Below are 19,844 nucleotides of genomic sequence, written 5' to 3' on the forward strand. Positions count from 1 at the left end.
TGATTATGTTTCCACAGTACTTGAATTGTTTCTTTCTGTCTGCTTGTAATATTTTCTCCTTGACCTGGGAACTCTGGAATTTGGCTACAATATTCCTAGGAGTTTTCATTTGGGGATCTCTTTCAGGAGGTGATTGGCGAATTCTTTCAATTTCTATTTTGCCCTCTGGTTCTAAAATATCAGGGCAGTTTTCCTTGATAATTTCTTGAAAGATGATGTCTAGGCTCTTTTTTTGATCGTGGCTTTCAGATAGTCCAATAATTTTTAAATTCTCTCTCCTGGATCTATTTTCCAGGTCAGTTGTTTTTCCAATGATATATTTCACATTGTTTTCTAATTTTTCATTCTTTCGGATTTGTTTTACAGTGTCTTGATTTCTCATAAAGTCACTAGCTTCCAATTGCTCTATTCTAATTTTTAAGGAAGTATTTTCTTCAGTAATCTTTTGGACTTCCTTTTCCATTTGGCCAATTTTGCTTTTTAGGGCATTATTCTCCTCATTGGCTGTTTGGACCTCTTTTGCCATTTGGGTTAGGTTATTTCTTCAGTATTTTTTTGGGTCTCCTTTAGCAAGCTATTGAGTTGTTTTTCATGATTTTCTTGCATCACTCTCATTTCTCTTCCCAGTTTTTCCTCTACTTCTCTTACTTGCTTCTCAAAATACCTTCTGAGCTCTTCCAAGGCCTGGGACTGATTCATATTTTTCTTGGAGGCTTTGGATGTAGGAGCTTTGACTTTGTTTTCTTCTTCTGGTTGTATGTTTTGATCTTCTTTGTCACCAAAGTAAGATAATACACTCTGACTCTTTTTGTGCTGCTTGCTCATGATCCTGGCCAATTACTTGAGTTTTAAACTCTATGTTAAGGTAAGAGTCTGTTTCCAATGTGGAGAATGTACTGTCCCATGCTTTGGGGGTTTATACAGCTGTTTTCAGAGATACTTCTAGAGACCTGTAAATTTTCAGTTCTTCCAAGATGCTATGATAAGGGGTGAGGTGTTTTCTCTCCACCACCACAAGCTCCACCAAACCAGCGCTCCTCCTCACCCTAGGACCACCCCTCAGAACTGTGACCCAGATCCAAGCACAGGCAAAGCAAGAGATTCCTGCTTCAGCACTGCCAAAGAGATTCTTGCTATCCCCCTGTGATCAGCCACTCTATTCCCCCTCAGTCTGTGGGTCAGAAGCTCAGGAGGCAGCTGCCATCCCAGGCCATGTTCAGGACTTACAGCTGAGTCCTAGCTCCTTCTCTCACCACAGTCACAGACTTTTCCTATTGACCTTCTAAGTTGTCTTTGGTGTTTCTGGGTTGAGAAGTCTGGAAACCACCACAGCTGCCATTCAGCCCTCTGAGGCCTGCTCCAGCCTGCATGCCCACACCAAACTGCGCTTCTCTCCCCACCCCAGTGCAATATACCTTTCTGATCAACCATCCAGGTTGTCTTGGGCTGGAAATTTGTTTCACTCTTTTTTTTGTGGGTTCTGCTGCTTTAGAATTTGTTTAGAGCCATTTTTTACAGGTATTTGGAGGGATTTGAGGGAGAGCTCAAGCAAATCACTGCTTTCACTCCACCATCTTGGCTCCACCCTATTTTGGCTTTTTAAAAATTAATTTATTTTGATTTATCCACAATCACTTCCATAGGCTTCAGAGTTTTAAATTTTTCTCCCCATCCTCCCCACCTCCCACCCCAAGATGGCACACAATCTGATATAGGCTATACATATACATTCCTATTAAACATATTCTTACATTAGTGATGTCGTAAGTAAGAATTAGAACCAATAGGAGGAAACACCAGAAAGAGGAAACAAAACACAACAGAAGAAAAAAAATAGCAAATAGTATACTACAATCTGCATTCTAACTCCATAGTTCTTTCTTTGAATGAGGATAGCATTTTCTATCACAAGGCCTTTGGAAATGTGTTAAATCCTTGTACTGCTGAGAAGGATTAAGTCTATCAATATTAGTCATCACACAACATGGATGTTACTGTGCAGAACATTCTCCTGGTTCTGCTCACTTCACTCAGCATCAGACCACACAAGTCTCTCCAGGTTTTTCTTAAATCTGCATGCTCATCATTTCTTATAGCACAATAGTATTCCATTATATTCATATACCACAACTTGCTCAGCCATTCCCCAATTGATGGGCATCCTCTCAATTTCTAATTCTTTGCCACCACAAAAAGAGCTGCTATAAATATTTTTTGTACATGTGGGTCTTTTTCCCATTTGTATGATCTCTTTGGGATACAGACCTAGAAGTGCTGTTGCTGGGTCAAAGGGTATGCACATTTTTATAGCCCTTTGGGCATAGTTCCAAATTGCTCTCCAGAATGGTTGATCATCTCACAACTCCACCAACAATGCATTAGTGCTCCAATTTTCCCACATCTTCTCCAACATTTTTCATTTTCCTGTTTTGTCATGTTGGCTAATCTGATAGGTGTGATGTGGTACCTCAGAGTTGTTTTGATTTGCATTTCTCTAATCAATAGTGATTTAGAGCATTTTTTCACATGACTATAGATGGCTTTAATTTCTTCTTCTGAGAACTGTCTGCTCATGTCCTTTGACCATTTGTCAATTGGAGAATGACTTGTTTTCTTATAAATTTGACTTAATTATCTATATATTTTAGAAATGAGGCCCTTATCAGAGACACTGGTTGTAAAAATTCTTTCCCAGCTTTCCACCTTCCTTCTAATCTTACTTGCATTTGGCTTTGTGCAAAAAGTTTTCAATTTAATGTAATCAAATTTATCCATTTTGTTTTTTGTAATGTTCTTTATCTCCTGATTGGTCATGAATTCTTTTGTTCTCCATAAATATGATAGGTAAACTATTCCTTGCTCTCACAGTATGCTTACAGTATCAGCTTTTACATCTAAATCATGAACCCATTTTGACTTTATTTTGGTATATGGTATGAGATTTTTGATCAATGCCTAGTTTCTGCCATACTCTTTTCCAGTTTTCCCAGCAGTTTTTGTCAAAGAGTGGGTTCTTATCCCAGAAGCTGGGGTCTTTGAGTTTATCAAATAATAGATTACTATAGCCATTGACTACTGTGTCTTGCATACTTAACCTATTCCACTGATCCACTACTCTATTTCCTAGCCAGTACCAAGCAGTTTTGATGATTGCTGCTTTATAATCCAATTTAAGATCTGCAATGGCTAACACCTTCCCCTGCATTTCTTTTCATTAGTTCCCTTGATATTTTGGACCTTTTGTTCTTCCAAATGAATTTTTTTACTATTTTTTCTAACTCTATAAAATAATTTTTTTGTAGTTTGATTGGTATGGTGGTGGATTCTTTCTATGGCTATTTTACCCTCTGGTTCTAGGACCTTAGGGCAGTTTTCTTTGATGATTTCCTGGAAGATACTGTCCAGGCTCTTTTTTTCATCGTGATTTTCAGATAGACCAATAATTTTTAAATTGTCTCTCCTGGATCGATTTTCCAAGTCAGTTGTTTTACCAATAAGATATTTTATGTTTTCATCTATTTTTTTCATTCTTTTGTTTCTCTTTAACTGATTCTTGCTCTCTCATAGTCATTAGATTCCATTTGCCCCATTCTAATTTTTAACAAATTGTTTTCTTCTATTAGATTTTGTACCTCCTTCCCCATTTGGCCAATTGTATTTTTAGGGACTTGTTTTCTTCAGTGTACTTTTTTTTTTCCAGTTGGCCAATGGTATTTTTTTAAGGACTTGTTTTCTACAGTTAATTTTTGTCATTCCTTTTCCAAGCTATTGACTCTCTCTTGCTTACCTTTCACTTCTTTTTCCATTTTTCTTCTACCTCTCTCATTTTACTTTTAAAATTCTTCTTGAGCTCTTCTAAGAAGGCTTTTTGGGCTTCAGACCAGTTCATATTCCCTTTTGAAGTTCCAGATGTGGGTTTGTTGACAATGTTTTCCTCTTCAGAATTTTTGCCTTGATCTTTACTCTTCCCATAATAAAAATCTATTGTACATTTCTTTTTGCTCATGGAGTTTGCTTATTTCCTGACCTTTAAAGAGATTATGCTCTCCTGCTGGGGAGCAAAGGGCCGTGACCCAAGTTTCTTGTGTTGGGAGTCTAGGGCCTGGTTGATGGCTTTGTGTGCTAGGGTCTCCAATGTTGGCAGTTGGAGGCTGTAGGGTTCTGGCAGCTTACCTGATGTTCGACTGGAATCAGCAACATCGGACTCTAGGGGTAGGATTGGGTAGTGTGGCTCCTGGAGATTTCCTGCTCACCCAGGCCTTTCCTTCCTTTTGCTTTCTTCAGCTCCTTTCAGATGGATGTTGCAGGATGTTTATATGCCTGGGACCCCTTGGAGCGCTGCTTCCCTTAGTTTTGCTGAGGCACTGGAGGAGCTGGTTGCTGTAGAATGCCGAGGCACCTGGTGGTTTTCCAAGCTGGTTCCCACTGGGTTCTCCTGCCCTCACTGAGGCACTCGGAGGTCCTGATGTTGGTGGTTGCCTGCTCCACCACCTGGGGTTCAGGATCTCCTCCTGGTATGCTAAGACGGAGCTTTCCACTAGCTTGCTAGAATGTCTCCTGTTCTGTACTGCTCCCCTTCTCCCAGGGCAAGAGGGGCCTTTCCCATTAAACCCTCAAGCTACCTGGGCTACTGGACTGCTGAACCCCATCTTTCTTCTGGTTCAGCTGTTCCAGGGTTTTTCCTGGGGTGATATTTTCTGGGCTTTCAGAGGTTAATAAGGGAGGGTAAGAGAGACTCACCTCTTACTCCACCATCTTGGCTCCTGGAAGTGGAATATGAGATAATATTTATTAAAAAAAAAAGTTAGCACAGTGCCTTGCACTTGTAGGTACTTAATAACAGTTGATTGATTGATTGATAAATATAGTTTCAAGTCTGGAAGATTACAATTCCTTTTAGTGTAACAGTGTGCCCAGTTTAGGCTTCAACCAGTCTATACTGGAGAGTGTAAGGGAGTAAAAATAGAAACACTGAAATACAAAAGAGGGCCTTTCAGATCTAGGAGAAATATTCCACACTTAGTAAGGGTATGAGTCTTCAGTGCCTCAGCTGCATATCCATTGCTTTGGAGTTAAGGCTTTGTAACTAGTATTCCTGCCATGCTATTTAGATGCCTTTGCTAAGAAACTAATTCTATTGATGGATTATTAAGGGGAAACAGGAGTGAGGGCTCATCAACTAGTGTTAGTACCCTGAGGGTAGTAGCAGGTACACCTGTGTGGGATGAGGGAGTGAACAAAGAAAGGGGTGGGGCAATAAGAAAGACTGTGGACATGTTTTGCTGTAGCACCTTTCATCCAGGCTGGCTCCCTTTACCCATGGGTGAGTTCCCCCACTGGCCTCTATTTTGGAGAGGGGCTTGTGATGGCCAACATTTCTTCCCTTTTCAGTTATGCTCCTGACTCTTTTTACTTCAACATCATGGTTCAGGGAAAGTCTCACCTTAAATCTTCTCTCAGCACTTGAGGCTCCTCACCTGCTACCCTATAGCATTCTCACCCTCTAATACCACTGCAACATGCTAGCCCTCTTCTACTTCTGAGTACACTCAGGGGCTCTGGAATTCTGTGCGGGGCCTATACTTTCTTCCTCTGCCAACTGTGCTTCAGATTTCACAGATATCATGTCATGCTTCATCTGCAGTTTCACTCTGGTCCTTCCCTGAGGACATGTGTCTTCTTCACCCTGCAACAACCATCTTCCCCAGGGGACACTTCACCCTGCAACATCCCATGCTCATATGGGCACCCTTCTCCCATGGTGAGTTTATACTGAGACCAGTGTTGCGTTGAGGAACTGAGACTCACCAACCTGCATTCCCCTCATGCCTGTGTTTCTGAACACTAGACCATAGCTCTAATTTCATCTTGAAACTTCCCTTAGAAACTGAGAACTCATCCTGAAACATCAAGCAGTCCCTGTGCCCATTTAACCATGGAACATTGCTCTACCACCCATGCTCTGTTCTCTTTTGAGTTCCTCCTGTGGCCTCTATTTTGTCATGAGACTCCAGCCTGCCAACCTTCATTCTCCTCCCACCAGTACTGATTTTCCAAACTTAGCACCATGCTGCAGTGACAATCTCACCCCAGAACTTCCCTCATTGGTGTAGGCTTTACTTCCTGAGGAATCCATGTGGTCCTGCATTTTCTTATTTTTTTAAATTTATTTATTTTTAGTTTTCAACATTTACTTCCATAAGCTTTTGAGTTTTAAATTTTCTCCGCCTCCCTCCCCTCATCTCTCCCCGAGATGGCGTGCAAGCTGATACAGGCTCTACATATACATTCCTATTAAACATATTTTCACATTAGTCATATTGTAAAGAAGAATTAGAACCAATAGGAGGAACCACAAGAAAGAAGAAATAAAACAAAACAGAAGAAAAAAGAAGAGCAAATAGTATGCTTCCATCTACATTCAGAATCCACAGTTCCCTCTCTGGATGTGGATAACATTTTCCATCATGAGACTTTTACAAATGTCTTAGATCCTTGCATTGCTGGGAAGGGCTAAGTCTATCAATGTTAGTCATCACACAACGTGACTGTTACTGTGTATAACATTCTCCTGGTTCTTCTCACTTGCCTCAGCATCAGTCCATACAAGTCTTTCCAGGTTTTTCTGAAGTCCACTTGCTCATCATTTTTTATAGCACAATAGTATTCCATTATATTCATGTACCACAACTTGTTCAGTCATTCCCTAACTGATGCACATCCCCTCAATTTCCAATTCTTTGCCACCACAAAAAGAATTGCTATAAATATTTTTGTACATGTGGGTCCTTTTCCCATTTTTATGATCTCTTTTGGATACAGCCCTTGAAGTGGTATTGCTGAATTGGCATGCACATTTTTATAGCCCTTTGGGCATAGTTCCAAATTGCTCTCCAGAATGGTTGATCAGTTCACAACTCCACCAACAATGCATTAGTGTTCCAATCTTCCCACATTTTCTCCAACATTTATCATTTTCCTGTTTTGTCATGTTAGCCAATCTGATAGGTGTGATGTGGTACCTCAGAGTTGTTCTGATTTGCATTTCCCTAATCAATAGTGATTTAGTGCATTTCTTTCATATGAGTATATGAGTATATAGCTTTAATTTCTTCATCTGTAAACTACCTGTTCATATTCTTTGATCTTTTATCAGTTGGACAATGACTTGCTTTCTTATAAATTTGACTTAGTTCTCTATATTTTGTAGAAATGTGGCCCTTATCAGAAACACTGGTTGTAAAAAATTATTTGCCAGTTTTTTGCTTCCCTCCTAATCTTGGTTAAATTGGCTTAGTTTGTGCCAAATCTTTTTAATTTAATGTTATCAAAATGATCCATTTTGCATTTTGTAATGTTCTCTATCTCTTGTTTGTTCATAAATTCTTCCATTCTCCATAAATCTGACAGGTAAACTATTCCTTGCTCTCAGAGTTTGCTTATAGTATTAGTCTTTATATCTAAATTGTGTACTCATTTTGACTTTATTTTAGTATATGATGTAAGATGTTGGTCTATGCCTATTTTCTGCCATACTCTTTTCCAGCTTTCCCAGCAGTTTTTGTCAAATAGTGAGTTCTTATCCCAGAAGTTGGAATCTTTGGGTTTATCAAACAGTAGATTACTGTAGTCATTGACTACTTTGTCTTGTGTACCTAACCTATTGCACTGATCCATCAATCTATTTCTTAGCTAGTACCAAGTTGTTTTGATGATTGCTGCTTTATAATACAATTTAAGATCTGGTATGGCTAGGCCACCTTTCCTAGCATTTCTTTACATTAATCCCCTTGATATTCTGGACCTTTTGTTCTTCCAGAAGAATCTTGTTATTATTTTTTCTAGCTATATAAAATAATTTTTGGTAGTTTGGTGTGGCACTGAATAAGTCAATTAATTTAGGTAGAATTGTCATTTTTATTATATTAACTCAGCCTACCCATGAGCAACTGGTGTTTTTCCAATTATTTATGTCTGACTTTATTTGTGTGAAAAGTGTTTTGTAATTGTGTTCATATAGTTCCTGGGTTTGTTTCAGCAGGTAGACTCATAAATATTTTACAATGCCTATAGTAACTTTAAATGGAATTTCTCTTTCTATCTCTTGATGATGGACTTTGTTGGTAATACACACACACGCACACACACACACATACATATATATATAAATGCCAATGATTTGTGTGGATTTATTTTATATCTTGCAACTTTGCTAAAGTTGTTTATCATTTCAAGTAGTTTTTACTTGATTCTCTAGGATTCTCTAAGTATAACATATCATCTGCAAAGAATAATAGCTTTGTTTCTTCTTTGCCTATTCTAATACCTTCAGTTTCTTCAATTTCTTTCTCTTATTGCTAAAGCTAAAATTTCTAGTACCATATTGAATGACAGTGGTGATAATGAATATCCTTGTTTCATTCCTGATCTTATTAGAAATGTTTCTAGCTTATTCCCATTACATATAATGCTTGCTGAAGGTTTAAGTAGATTTTACTTATCATTTTAAGGAAGACTCCATTTATTCCTATGCTCTCTAGTGTTTTTAATAGGAATGGGTATTGTATTTTGTCAAAAGCTTTTTTCTGCATCTATTGAGATGATCATGTGGTTTCTGTTAGTTTTGTTGCTGATATGATCAATTATGCTGATAGTTTTCCTAATATTGAACCAGCCCTGCATTCCTGATATAAATCCTACCTGGTCATAGTGTATTATTCTCATAATAAGTTGCTGTAATCTTTTTGCTCATATTTTATTTAAAATTTTGCATCTATATTCATTAGGGAAATTGGTCTATAATTTTCTTTATCTGTTTTGACTCTTCCTGGTTTAGGTATCAGCACTATATATGTATCATAAAAAAATTTTGGTAAGACTCCTTCGCCTATATTCCCAAATAGTCTATTTAGTATTGGAATTAATTATTCTTTAAATGTTTGATAGAATTCGCTTGTAAATCCATCTGGCCCTGGAGATTTTTTTCCTAGGGATTTCATTGATGGCTTGTTCAATTTCTTTTTCTGAGATGAGTATATTTAAGTATTTTACTTTCTCTTCTCTTAATCTGAGCAATATATATTTTTGTAAATATTCATCCATTTCACTAAGATCATCAAATTTATTGGCATACTGTTGGGCAAAATAGCTCTTAATTATTGTTTTGATTTCTTCTTCCTTGGTGGTGAATTCACCCTTTTCATTTTTGATACTAGTAATTTGGTTTTCATCTTTCTTTTTTTAATTAAATTAACCAAGGGTTTATCTATTTAATTGTTTTTTTCTCATAAAACCAGCTCTTAGTTTCATTTGTTAGATCAGTAGTGTTCTTAATTTCAATTTTATTAATCCCTCCTTTGGTTTTCAGTATTTCTAATTTGGTATTTAATTGTGGATTTTTAATTTGTTCTTTTTCTAGCTTTTTAGTTGCATGCCCAATTCATTTAATTCCTCTTTCTCTACATTATTCATGTAAGCATTTAGAGATATAAAATTTCCTCTAAGAACTGTTTGCACTACATCCCATAAGTTTTGGTATATTGTCTCATTATTGCCATTCTCTTGGATGAAGTTATAGATTATTTCTATAATTTGTTATTTGAACTACTCATTCTCTAGGATTAGATTGTTTTTCAATTCATTTTAGTCTATCTTTCCATGGCCCTTTATTACATGTAATTTTTATGGCATCATGATCTATAAAGGATGCATTTAATATTTCTCCCTTTCTGCATTGGATTGTGAGGTTTTTATGCCCTAATACATGGTCAATTGTTGTGTAGGTGCCGTATACTATTGAGAAAAAAGTATATTCCTTTCCATCCTCATTCAATTTTCTCCAGAGGTCTACTATATCTAACCTTTCTAAAATTCTATTCAGCTCCTTAGCTTCTTTCTTGCTTATTTTGTGTTTAGATTTATCTAGTTCTAGTTCTGAGGTTTAGGTCCTCCTCTATTATAGTTTTGCTATCTCTTTCTTTCTGTAACTCCCTTAACTTCTCCTCTAAGAATGTGGATGCTATACCACTTGGTGCATATATGTTTAGTAATGATATTACTTCATTGTCTTATGGTGCCTTTTAGCAGGATGTAGTTTCCTTCCTTATATCTTTTAATAAGATCTATTTTTGTTTTTGCTTTGTCTGAGATCAGGATTGCTACCCCTGCTTTTTTTTACTTCAGCTGAAGCATAATATATTCTACTCCAACCTTTTACCTTTATCCTGTATCTCTCTTTTTCAAATGTGTTTCTTGTAAACAACATATTGTAGGATTATGATTATTAATCCATTCTGCTATCTGCTTCTGTTTTATGGGGGAGTTCATCCCATTCACATATTTATGATTATGAATCATGTCTTTCTTTCCCTCCTATTTCCCCAATTTATGCTTTTCTTTCTTTTTTTCTCCCTTTCCCTCCTCACTAGAGTTTTGTTTTTGACCACCACCTCCCTCAATCTGCCCTCCCTTCTATCCCCTCTTCCCTTTTCTTTCCTCTTTCCCCTCCTACTGCCTATATGGCAAGTTAGATTTCTATACTTGAGTATCTTATTTCCTTCTCGAGACAAATCCAATGACAGTAAAGTTCAGACAATGCTAATCTCCCTCCCTTTTTTTCCCTCTGCTGTCATATGTCTTTTTGCCTCTTCATGTGATGTAATTTACCCCTCTGTGCCTCCTTTTTCTTCTTCTCCCATTACAATTCCTTTTTACTACTTCATTAGGTTTTTTATCATCACATCAAAGTCAGCTTAAACCCATCCCTTCTGTCTATGTATATCCCTTCTAAATGTCATAATAAAGATACAGTTCTCAAGAGTTATAAGTATCATCTTCCCATGTAGGGACATAAATAGTTTACCACTATTGAATAATATGTTTTTTCCCTTTCCTATTTACCTTTTTATACCTCTCTTCAGTCTTGTATTTGAAGATCAAATTTTCCACTGAGCTCTGGTCTTTTCATCAGGAAAGACTGGAAGTCCCCTATTTCATTGAATGTCCATTTCCTCCCCTGAATGATTATGCTCAGTTTTGCTGGGCAGTTGATCCTTGGTTGTAATCCAAGTTCCTTTGCCTTATGGAATATCATATTCCAAGTCCTCTGATCTTTTAATGTAGGAGCTTCAAGGTCTTACATAATCCTGACTATTGTTCCATGATATTTGAATTGTTTCTTTCTGGCTGCTTGCAGGATTTTCTCCTTGACCTGATAATTATGGAATTTGGCTACAATATTCCTTGGCATTTTCAATTTGGGGTCTCTTTCAGGAGGTGATCAATGGATTCTTTCGATGACGGTTTTATCCTCTGGTTCTAGGACCTCAGGGAAGTTTTTCCTTACAATCTTCTGAAAGATGGTGTCCAGGTTCTTTTTCATCATAGTTCTCATCTATTGTATGTTTCTTTTTGCTTATGGTGTTTGCTTATTTCCTGACCTTTAAAGAGACTGGGCTCTCCTGCTTGGGAGCAGAGGGCGCTGACCCAAGCTTCTTGTGTTGGGAGTCTAGGGCCTGGTCACTGGCTTTGTGTTCTGGGGCCTCCAATGTTGGCAGTTGGAGGCTGTAGGATTCTGGCAGCTTATCTGGTATTGGGCTGCAAACAGCAATACTGGAACTCTAGGGGTAGGATTGGGTAGTGTGTTTCCTGGAGATTTCCTGCTTACCCAGGCCTTTCCTTCCTTTTGCTTTCTTCAGCTATTTTCAGATGGATGTTGTAGGGTGTTTATCCACCTGGGGCCCCTTGCAGCACTGCTTCCCTTAGTTTTGCTGAGGCACTGGGAGAACCAATTGCTGTAGAATTCCGAGGCACCTGGTGGTTTTCCTAGCTGATTTCCACCAGTTACCCTACCCTCAATGAGGCACTGGGGGTCCAGGTGTTGGTGTTTGCCTGCTCCACCACCTGGGGTTCAGGATCTCCTCCTGGTATGCTAAGACTGAGCTTTCCACTAACTTGCCAGGTTGCGTCCCATTCTCTACTGCTCCCCTTCCCCCAGGGTAAGAGGGGCCTTTCCAGTTAATCCCTCAAGCTACCTGGGCTACTGGATTGCTGCACTCCATCTTTCCTCTAGTTCAGCTGTTCCAGGGTTTTTCCTGGGGTGATATTTTCTGGGCTTTCAGGGGTAATAAGTCATCATAGCTTTCAGGTGGACCAATAATTCTTAAGTTATCTCTCCTGCATTTATTTTTTCCAGTTCAGTTGTTTTTTTTCCAATGAGGTATTTTACATTTTCTTCTATTTTTTCATCCTTTGGATTTTGTTTGACTGATTCTTGATGTCTCATAGAGTCATTAGCTTCCAATTGCCCAGTTCTAACTTTTAATGAATTGTTTTCTTCAGTTAGCTTTTGTGCCTCCTTTTCCATTTGGCCCATTTTACTTTTAAGGGAATTGTTTTCTTTAGTGTACCTTTTTCCATTTTGTCAACTGTATTTTTAAAGGAATTGTTCAATTTTTCTTCTACTTCTCTTATTTGACTTTTAAAATCCTTCTTGAGTTCTTCCAGGAAGGCTTTTTGGGTTTGAGACCAGTTCATATTCCCCTCTGAGGTTTCAGATGTAGGTATATAGATAATGTTGTGCTTGCCTGAATTTGTGTTTTGATTTTCCCCGCGTCACCAAGATACTTCTTTATGGTCATTGTTTTTCTATGTTGCTTTTTGCTCATGTTGTTTGTCTTTTTTCTAGCTTTTAAAGTTGATCTCTGCTTCTGCAGCACAGGGGGCAGTGTCCCAAGCTTCTTGTATTGGGGGCTAGGGACCTGGTTACTGGTTTTCTGAGGTGAGTCTTGCCACTGGCTTGCTGGGATAACTCCCTTCCCATACTGATCCTCTTCAGTCACAGCAAGAGGGACCTTTCTCATTAATCCCTAACCTCATGAACTGAAAGACTGCTGTGTCTCATCTTTCTGCTGACTCTACTATTTCAGGATTTTTCCTGGGGGCAATACTCTCTGGGTTTTTCAAGGTCAATAATGCAGGGTGAGAGCAACTTACTACTAACTCCACCATCTTGGCTCCTGGAAGTCAGAATACGTGACTTTCAAACATTCAGTCTGTGGGCTAATAGCTCCAGGAGCAGCTGCTGCCACTGCTACTGCTGCTGATTCAGTTACTCCCAAGGCCTGTTCCTGGTTTGGTGGTGCCAGGACTGTATTGGCATGCTCTGCAGCCCTGTGCTGGACTGTGCTTCTCTCTCACCCAGTTCCGACAGACCCTTCCCACTGACCTTCAAAGTTGTCTCCAGTGTCTGTGGGCTGAGAAGACTGGAAACTGCCACTGCTATTGCCAATTCAGTCCCCCAAGGCCTACTCAGGTTGGGTCTATATCTTGCACACTGGATGTTCCTTTCTCAGGCTGGTGCAATAGATATTTTCTGTCGACTTCCAGATTGTCTTGGGCTGGAAATCTGCCTCACTCTGTCACTTTCTGGGTTCTGCCACTCTAGAATTTGTTCAGAGTCACTTTTTAAAGGCATTTGAAGGGAATTGGGGGAGAACTCAGGCAAGTCCCTGCTTTCACTCTGCCACCTTGGCTCCGCCTCCCATCCTGTATTTTCATGCCCTAGCCAATCCCTCAATGAAACCCTTTTACCATTAAGTCTATCCCATGACCTCTGTTTTTTCAAGGCTCCCAGTCAAGCCAACCTGCATTCGCTCTCAGCTGTGCTTCTCAATTTATTTTTTTAAATAACATTTTATTTTTCCCCAATTACATGTAAAAACAATTTTTAATATTCTTTTTTTGAAACTTTGAGCTCCAAATTCTCTCCCTCTCTGCCTCTTTTCCTCCCTTCCTGATATGGGAAGCAATCTGATATGGGTTATACCTGTGCAATCATGTGAAACATATTTCATTTTGTGGAAGAAAACTCAAATAAAAAAAGAAAGAAAAATAGTGTGCCTCGGTCTGCATTCAGACTCCATGAGTTCTTTCTCTGAATATGGATAGCATTTTTCATCATGAGTCTTTTGGGATTGTCTTGGATCATTGCATCACTGAGAATAGCTAAGTCATTCACTGTTGTTCATTGTACATTATTGCTGTTCACCCCTCATTGTTCATCTTTCTAAGGTTGAAGAACAACAACAAGGGTTCTGCATGAAGCCTCTACATGGATAGAAGGACTTCCAGAGCAGGTGGTATGAGTTAAACCTTGTCACACAGATTTCTTACATATATGCCTCACTACAATTAAGTGACCTAAGTTTAGGCTTACTCTTCCCATAGAAGCTGTATTTGTAGGAAGGAGAGAACTAAGTTCTTAGGAAAATGTTTTGTATTAATTGTCTTTACCATATTATCTAAGAGTAGTTAGTAATCACTGTCTTCTGTGGACCCAACCTGCCAAATCGAACAGAAGTTGAGGACTGCTGCTTTCTTCTTCTTCCTCCTCCTCCTCCTCCAAGGGATTACAGAGGCAATCTAGTCCAACTCCATCATTTTACAGGTGAGGAAACTGAAGCCAAGAGGTGGTGACTTCCCAAGCTCACACATAAGACTTTAGATGGAGAGGTGAAAGAGACCTCAAAGACTACTTATCCTTTCTCTCAAATGTACAGAGGAGGAAACAGGTTTAGAGAGGAGAAATAACTTACCCATGGTCTCACATAGGCTCACAGATTTGGAGCTGAAATGGACCTCAGAGGCCCTGAATTGATGAATGAAATAAACACTTACTGTGTGCAAATCACAGCTAAATATATAAACTGTAAATAGGAAGACAACCTCTGTTCCCAAAGAGCCCACATTCTAATGGAGGAGGCAACAGATACAGAAGGCTTCAGGTGCAAGTCAGATGAAGGAGTCCCATGATCTCCAGGGTGCAGTGACAGAGTAAATGTCAACCCTTCTTTATCAATGTCATCTCTGCTGACAAAACCACACTAACTTCCAATGTTGAACCACCCAGTGCAGCCAAGGACCCTGGTAACAAGAATTTTCCTTCATAGATCCTCCTGAGCTGTAGCACCTGCAGGTGCAGTTGCCATCTCCACAAGCATTCCTTCCCCAGATGATGACCCTGGGCACCATTTTGGAAACACTGTCACTCCCAAGGCCCATGGGCTCATCAGGGTCTAAGGGGAGATGATGGGCAAGGTGGTGCTGTCAGTTTGCTGCTTAGCAAACACACAGCCTCTTATCTTCTCTAGAGTGTATTTCTGGCTTTATAGGTTGGCCCACCTGCTCTGTGTATGGTTTTTACTTGGTGGGGATAGCTGGCTCCCTCTCCACAAACCCAGATGACATCTTTTTTTTGTTTTGTTTTGTTTATTTTCAAATTTATTTTAAACTTAAATTCAAAACAAGAAAAGAAAAACAAAACATTGCCATATACAAAGCAGAACATAAGAAAGGATTCAATATAAAGCAATAAATTACCATTTCAAGCAAACTTATATAATGAATTCTACACATTGTTGTCAAAGCTGTCCATCTTTGCTTTGCTTCCTTGTAGGTTTTCTTTTGTTCTCTGCTGTGCATGTTTTACTTTATTTTCCTCCTTCCTCCCCCCACCCCTGAAGGCTACAATTATGTGTGTATACACACACATATACATTGATTGGTATACATACACACACGGATATACATAGATATCTATAAACATACATATACACCTATACACTCAAATGCATATATGTGAGATTGTACTATGTTTATTTCTACTTTATGTTTCTCTGAAGGTGGATAGCATCTTCTTTTATAAGTCCAAGTCTTTCCATATTTTTCTAAATCTACCAGCTCATTATTTCCTATACCACAGCAATATGTCAACCCAATCACATTCTATCTGAGAGATTGTCTATGAAAGTTTTTCCCCCAATTTTTTGCATTCGTTCTATTCTTGGCTGCATAGGTTTTATTGATATAAGAAAATTTTAATTTAAAATAATCAAAATTATCCATCTTACACTTCAACATTGCTCTCATAGTTTGATACTACTAAACCTAGTTCCTTCACATCTTTTCTCCCTGGTTTCCTTGAAGTTCCTGACCCTCTGCTCTCCCAAATAAACCTTGTTATTATTTTTTCTAACTCAGTAACATAATTTTTAGTAATTTAATTGGATGGCATCACATAAATAGATTAATTAGATAAAATAGTCATTTTTATTATATTGGAAGCTACCCATGCACAATAAATCTTACTTCAACTATTTAGACCTAACTTTATTTGTATAAAAAGTGTTTTGTGTTTATATTCGTATAGTTCCTGTGCCTGTTTTGGCAGGTATACTCTCAGATTTTTTATACTGTCTAGTTATTTTAAATGGTCTAAAGCAGTATTGATTAATATGGCTGACACGGTGTAGTTTCCCTATTTTTCTCTCTTGATTAAATCTATTTTAGCTTTAACTTTGTCTGAGATCATGATTACTACACCTACTTTATTACATAATAAAATCTACTCCTCACCCTTATTTTATGTTTGTGTGTATCTCTCTTTTTTATAGCATTTTCTAAAAGCAATATATTTTTGAATTCAAATTTTTAATCTGCTATCAGTTTCCATTTTGTGGTTAAACTCATCCAATTCACATATAATTGCTTGTTGTATATTTTCCTCCTTCCTATTTTCCTCATTATCCTTCTCAACCTGTTCTTATCCCCTCTCACTCCTCTGCTTTACTTCTACCCACTACCTTGCCCTCCTATTTTTTAAATTACCCCCCTCCAAGAATCCCTCCCTTATCTTCTCCCACATCCTATTCCCTTGCCCTCTTGTTTGTTTCTGAATTTAGACTTTTATACCTATGGTGTTCCCTCTTTATCCCATTCCTTTTGATCTACACATCCTTCTATATCACCCCTTATCCTATTCTCTCACCTTCTTATTTCTTTATAAATTTGGAAGACTTTTATACCCTTCTAAATATATATGTTGTTCTTTCTTTAACCCAGATCTGATGTGAGTAGGGTTCCAGCACTACCAGCCCTCCTCCCCCATCTAATTCCTTTGTATCAGTTCTTTTTCTTGTGCCTCATTTGTATGAGATAATTACTCTTTTTGCCTTTTCCTACACTATTTTGCTTTCTAGAATCACATCATACTCAGCTCTAACCCAAATGTTTCTTTTTAACTACACAATTACTAATGACGCTCTTTGACATAGGGTTTACATTTCCACATATAAAAAGTAAACAATTTGTCCTTATTGAGTCCCTTGTAATTGGTCTTTGGTGTTTACCTTATATTTCTCCTGGATCTCATATGTCTAATTTTCTATTAAGTTCTGGTATTTTGCAACAAAATCCTTGGCCTCTGTCAATTCATTGAATGTCCACTTTTTTTTTCATTCAGGATTATACTTAACTTTGCCAGGTATATTTTTGGCCACAACTCCAGTTCTTTTGCTATTCTATGTATAGTTTTCCAAGACCTGCTGTCTTTTAGTGTAGGCACTGCTAGGTCATGTGCAATTCTAATTGTAACTCTGTTTTGTATTTGAATTTTTTTTCTTGTTGCTTGTAATATTTTCTCCTTTACCTGGGGGTTTTGAAATTTGGTTATGATATTCCTGTGGGTTTTCATCTTAGGATCTCTTTCAGGTTGTGATCAGTGGATTTTTTTTCCATTTCTACTTTCCCCTCTTGTTCTAAAACTTCAGGACAATGTTCTTTCATTATTTCTTGTATTATAGCATCAAGATTCCCTTTTTTGATCATAGCTTTCAGAGTAGTCTGATTATTCTTATGTTTTCTCTTCTTGATCTGATCTCCAGATCAGTTTTTTTTTTCCCTTTCACATTCTCTTCTATTTTTTCATTCTTACAATTTTGTTTTATTATCTCTTGGTCTCTTATAACATCATTGGCTTTCCCTTGCCCAATTCTAGTTTTAAAGGAGTTGTTTTCTTCCTTAAGATTCTGGATCTCCTTTTCCAGCTGCTTGACTTTCTTTTCATGATCTTCTTGGTTTCCTTGGATTGTTCTTTTCCTCAATCTTTCTTATTTGATTTTTAAAGGCCTTTTGAGTTCTTCTAAGAATCACTTTTGGGCAGGTGACCATTTGATGTTACTCTTTTGGGTGGGAGAGGCTTTTTTTTTGCTGCAATATCTTCCTCTGAAAACAAACCCTGGTCTTCTCTATTCCCATAGTAGCTTTCTATGGTTGGGTTCTTTCTTCTTTGCCTGCTCATTTTTGTTTTTTTTTTTTTTGCTTTTGTTTTTGTTTGTTTTTTAGCAGCTTATTATTATAATCACTTCTAGTCCTGGGGTGTGGGAGATGGTGCCTCTGCCTCAGGTCCTCCTTACTGATTTTTTGTTTTTTTTTTAGTTTTGTCCTGGGCCCAACCTCTGCACTCCTTCCCCTCTCCAACCCACTGCTAATCCCTGCCCCCATCACAATATGCTGGAAATGTTCTTGCATCCTGAAGACCCTCCAGTGGCTCTAACCTTCAGTTCTCTCCTCTGGCCTGGAACTGAAACCAAGAACTCAGCTCTCCTGTAAGTGCCCATAACCACCAGGGTGCCCACCCCATGCAAGTGTATGCTGGTTTCTTCTTGCCTGGGACCTCATCAAGGCAGCACAGCTGGGCCTGGCATCCCTCAGGAGCAGAGGTTCCCTTGATCTTCCCCCACTCAGGCTCCCAACCCTGCCACACAGTTCATGAGGTGAAAATTCCTGTGGCTGAGGCTGAGACTACCAGATACCTCTAGGGCTCACTGTTTGCTGTTTCAGAGGAACTAGCCTGGAGGTATTTAAACCTCACTCAGGCCCAACCTCCATCCTGAGATCATTCTTCAGGTCTTCTCCATTGTATCAGGAGGACCACTGTTCTGTCCCAACTCTTGTTTATTTTTGCTGCTCTGCTTTTACTCTGAGGTGCTATTTTTTGTGTGTGGAGGAAATCTAGAGAGCTTGGAATTTTCTGACTTACTCCACTATCCTTCTGAAATTCTCTCCAGATGATATCTTCTGAGAGCACTACTGATGGTCTGGGGAATAGTTCCACTCCTAGTGATCCTGTTTCCATCTGCAGGCTGTTGGCAGTTGGTTAGCAATTGCAATTGACTGTGATGATGAAGGAGAGCCATCTCTCCACAATGATTTCTCCTAACAGTGATGGCTGTGGAGGATAAGATTCAAGCAGGTCTGATTGCTTTAGGAGCACTGGTATTCGCAAGGCTCTTGTACCCGGTGTCCTGGGCTGTCTTGTCTCCATCACAGTCCAAGTAGAGATGGGAATCAAATGGTCATGGTGGTTTGAATAACTTGACACTTTCTGCCTCCCATCTCTCTTTATAGAGTGCCTTGCTTTATCAGATAAACTGCCTTGCTTCCCCTATAAGTGCCAACTACTTGGAAATTGGTGGAGATGGCTGGCTGCTTTCCATAGGATCCACTTTGCCGCATGATGGCTACAAGGGCTGTGTTGGAAAAAATACCAGCAATTGAAGGGGGTTGGATTGTACTTCCACTCCCATTTTCTCACTGGTGGGAGCAGGTCAGCAACTACTGCTGGTGGGGATGAGACCCCTTCTTCATGATAACTTCTCCCATTAGTGATATATCCACTGTGGCTGGGCTACAAGCAGGTCTTGGGGATTCTATCATCCTCAAGGCTCATGGGTCCAGGGTCCTTCACTGTCTCCATCAGGATCCAAGGGATGGAGGTCATTTGACTTGCCTACCACATTCTGACCATTCTTCTCTCCCAGGATTCCTCACTTATACTGGCTGTCCACACCCCTTATTGTACAAATATGCTTCTGTGACTTGATTGGGGTCACAGAGCTAGTCAGTGACATAGGCAGCATTTCAATACATATCATCTGACTCCAAATACTGTGTTCTTTCTACTATACCACCCACTACATTGACAATCCCCACTTCCACTTTCTTAA

This window comes from Vombatus ursinus, unplaced genomic scaffold (genome assembly GCF_900497805.2).
Source record: "Vombatus ursinus unplaced genomic scaffold, bare-nosed wombat genome assembly UNPS02004080.1, whole genome shotgun sequence".
NCBI classification, from domain to species: Eukaryota; Metazoa; Chordata; class Mammalia; order Diprotodontia; family Vombatidae; genus Vombatus; species Vombatus ursinus.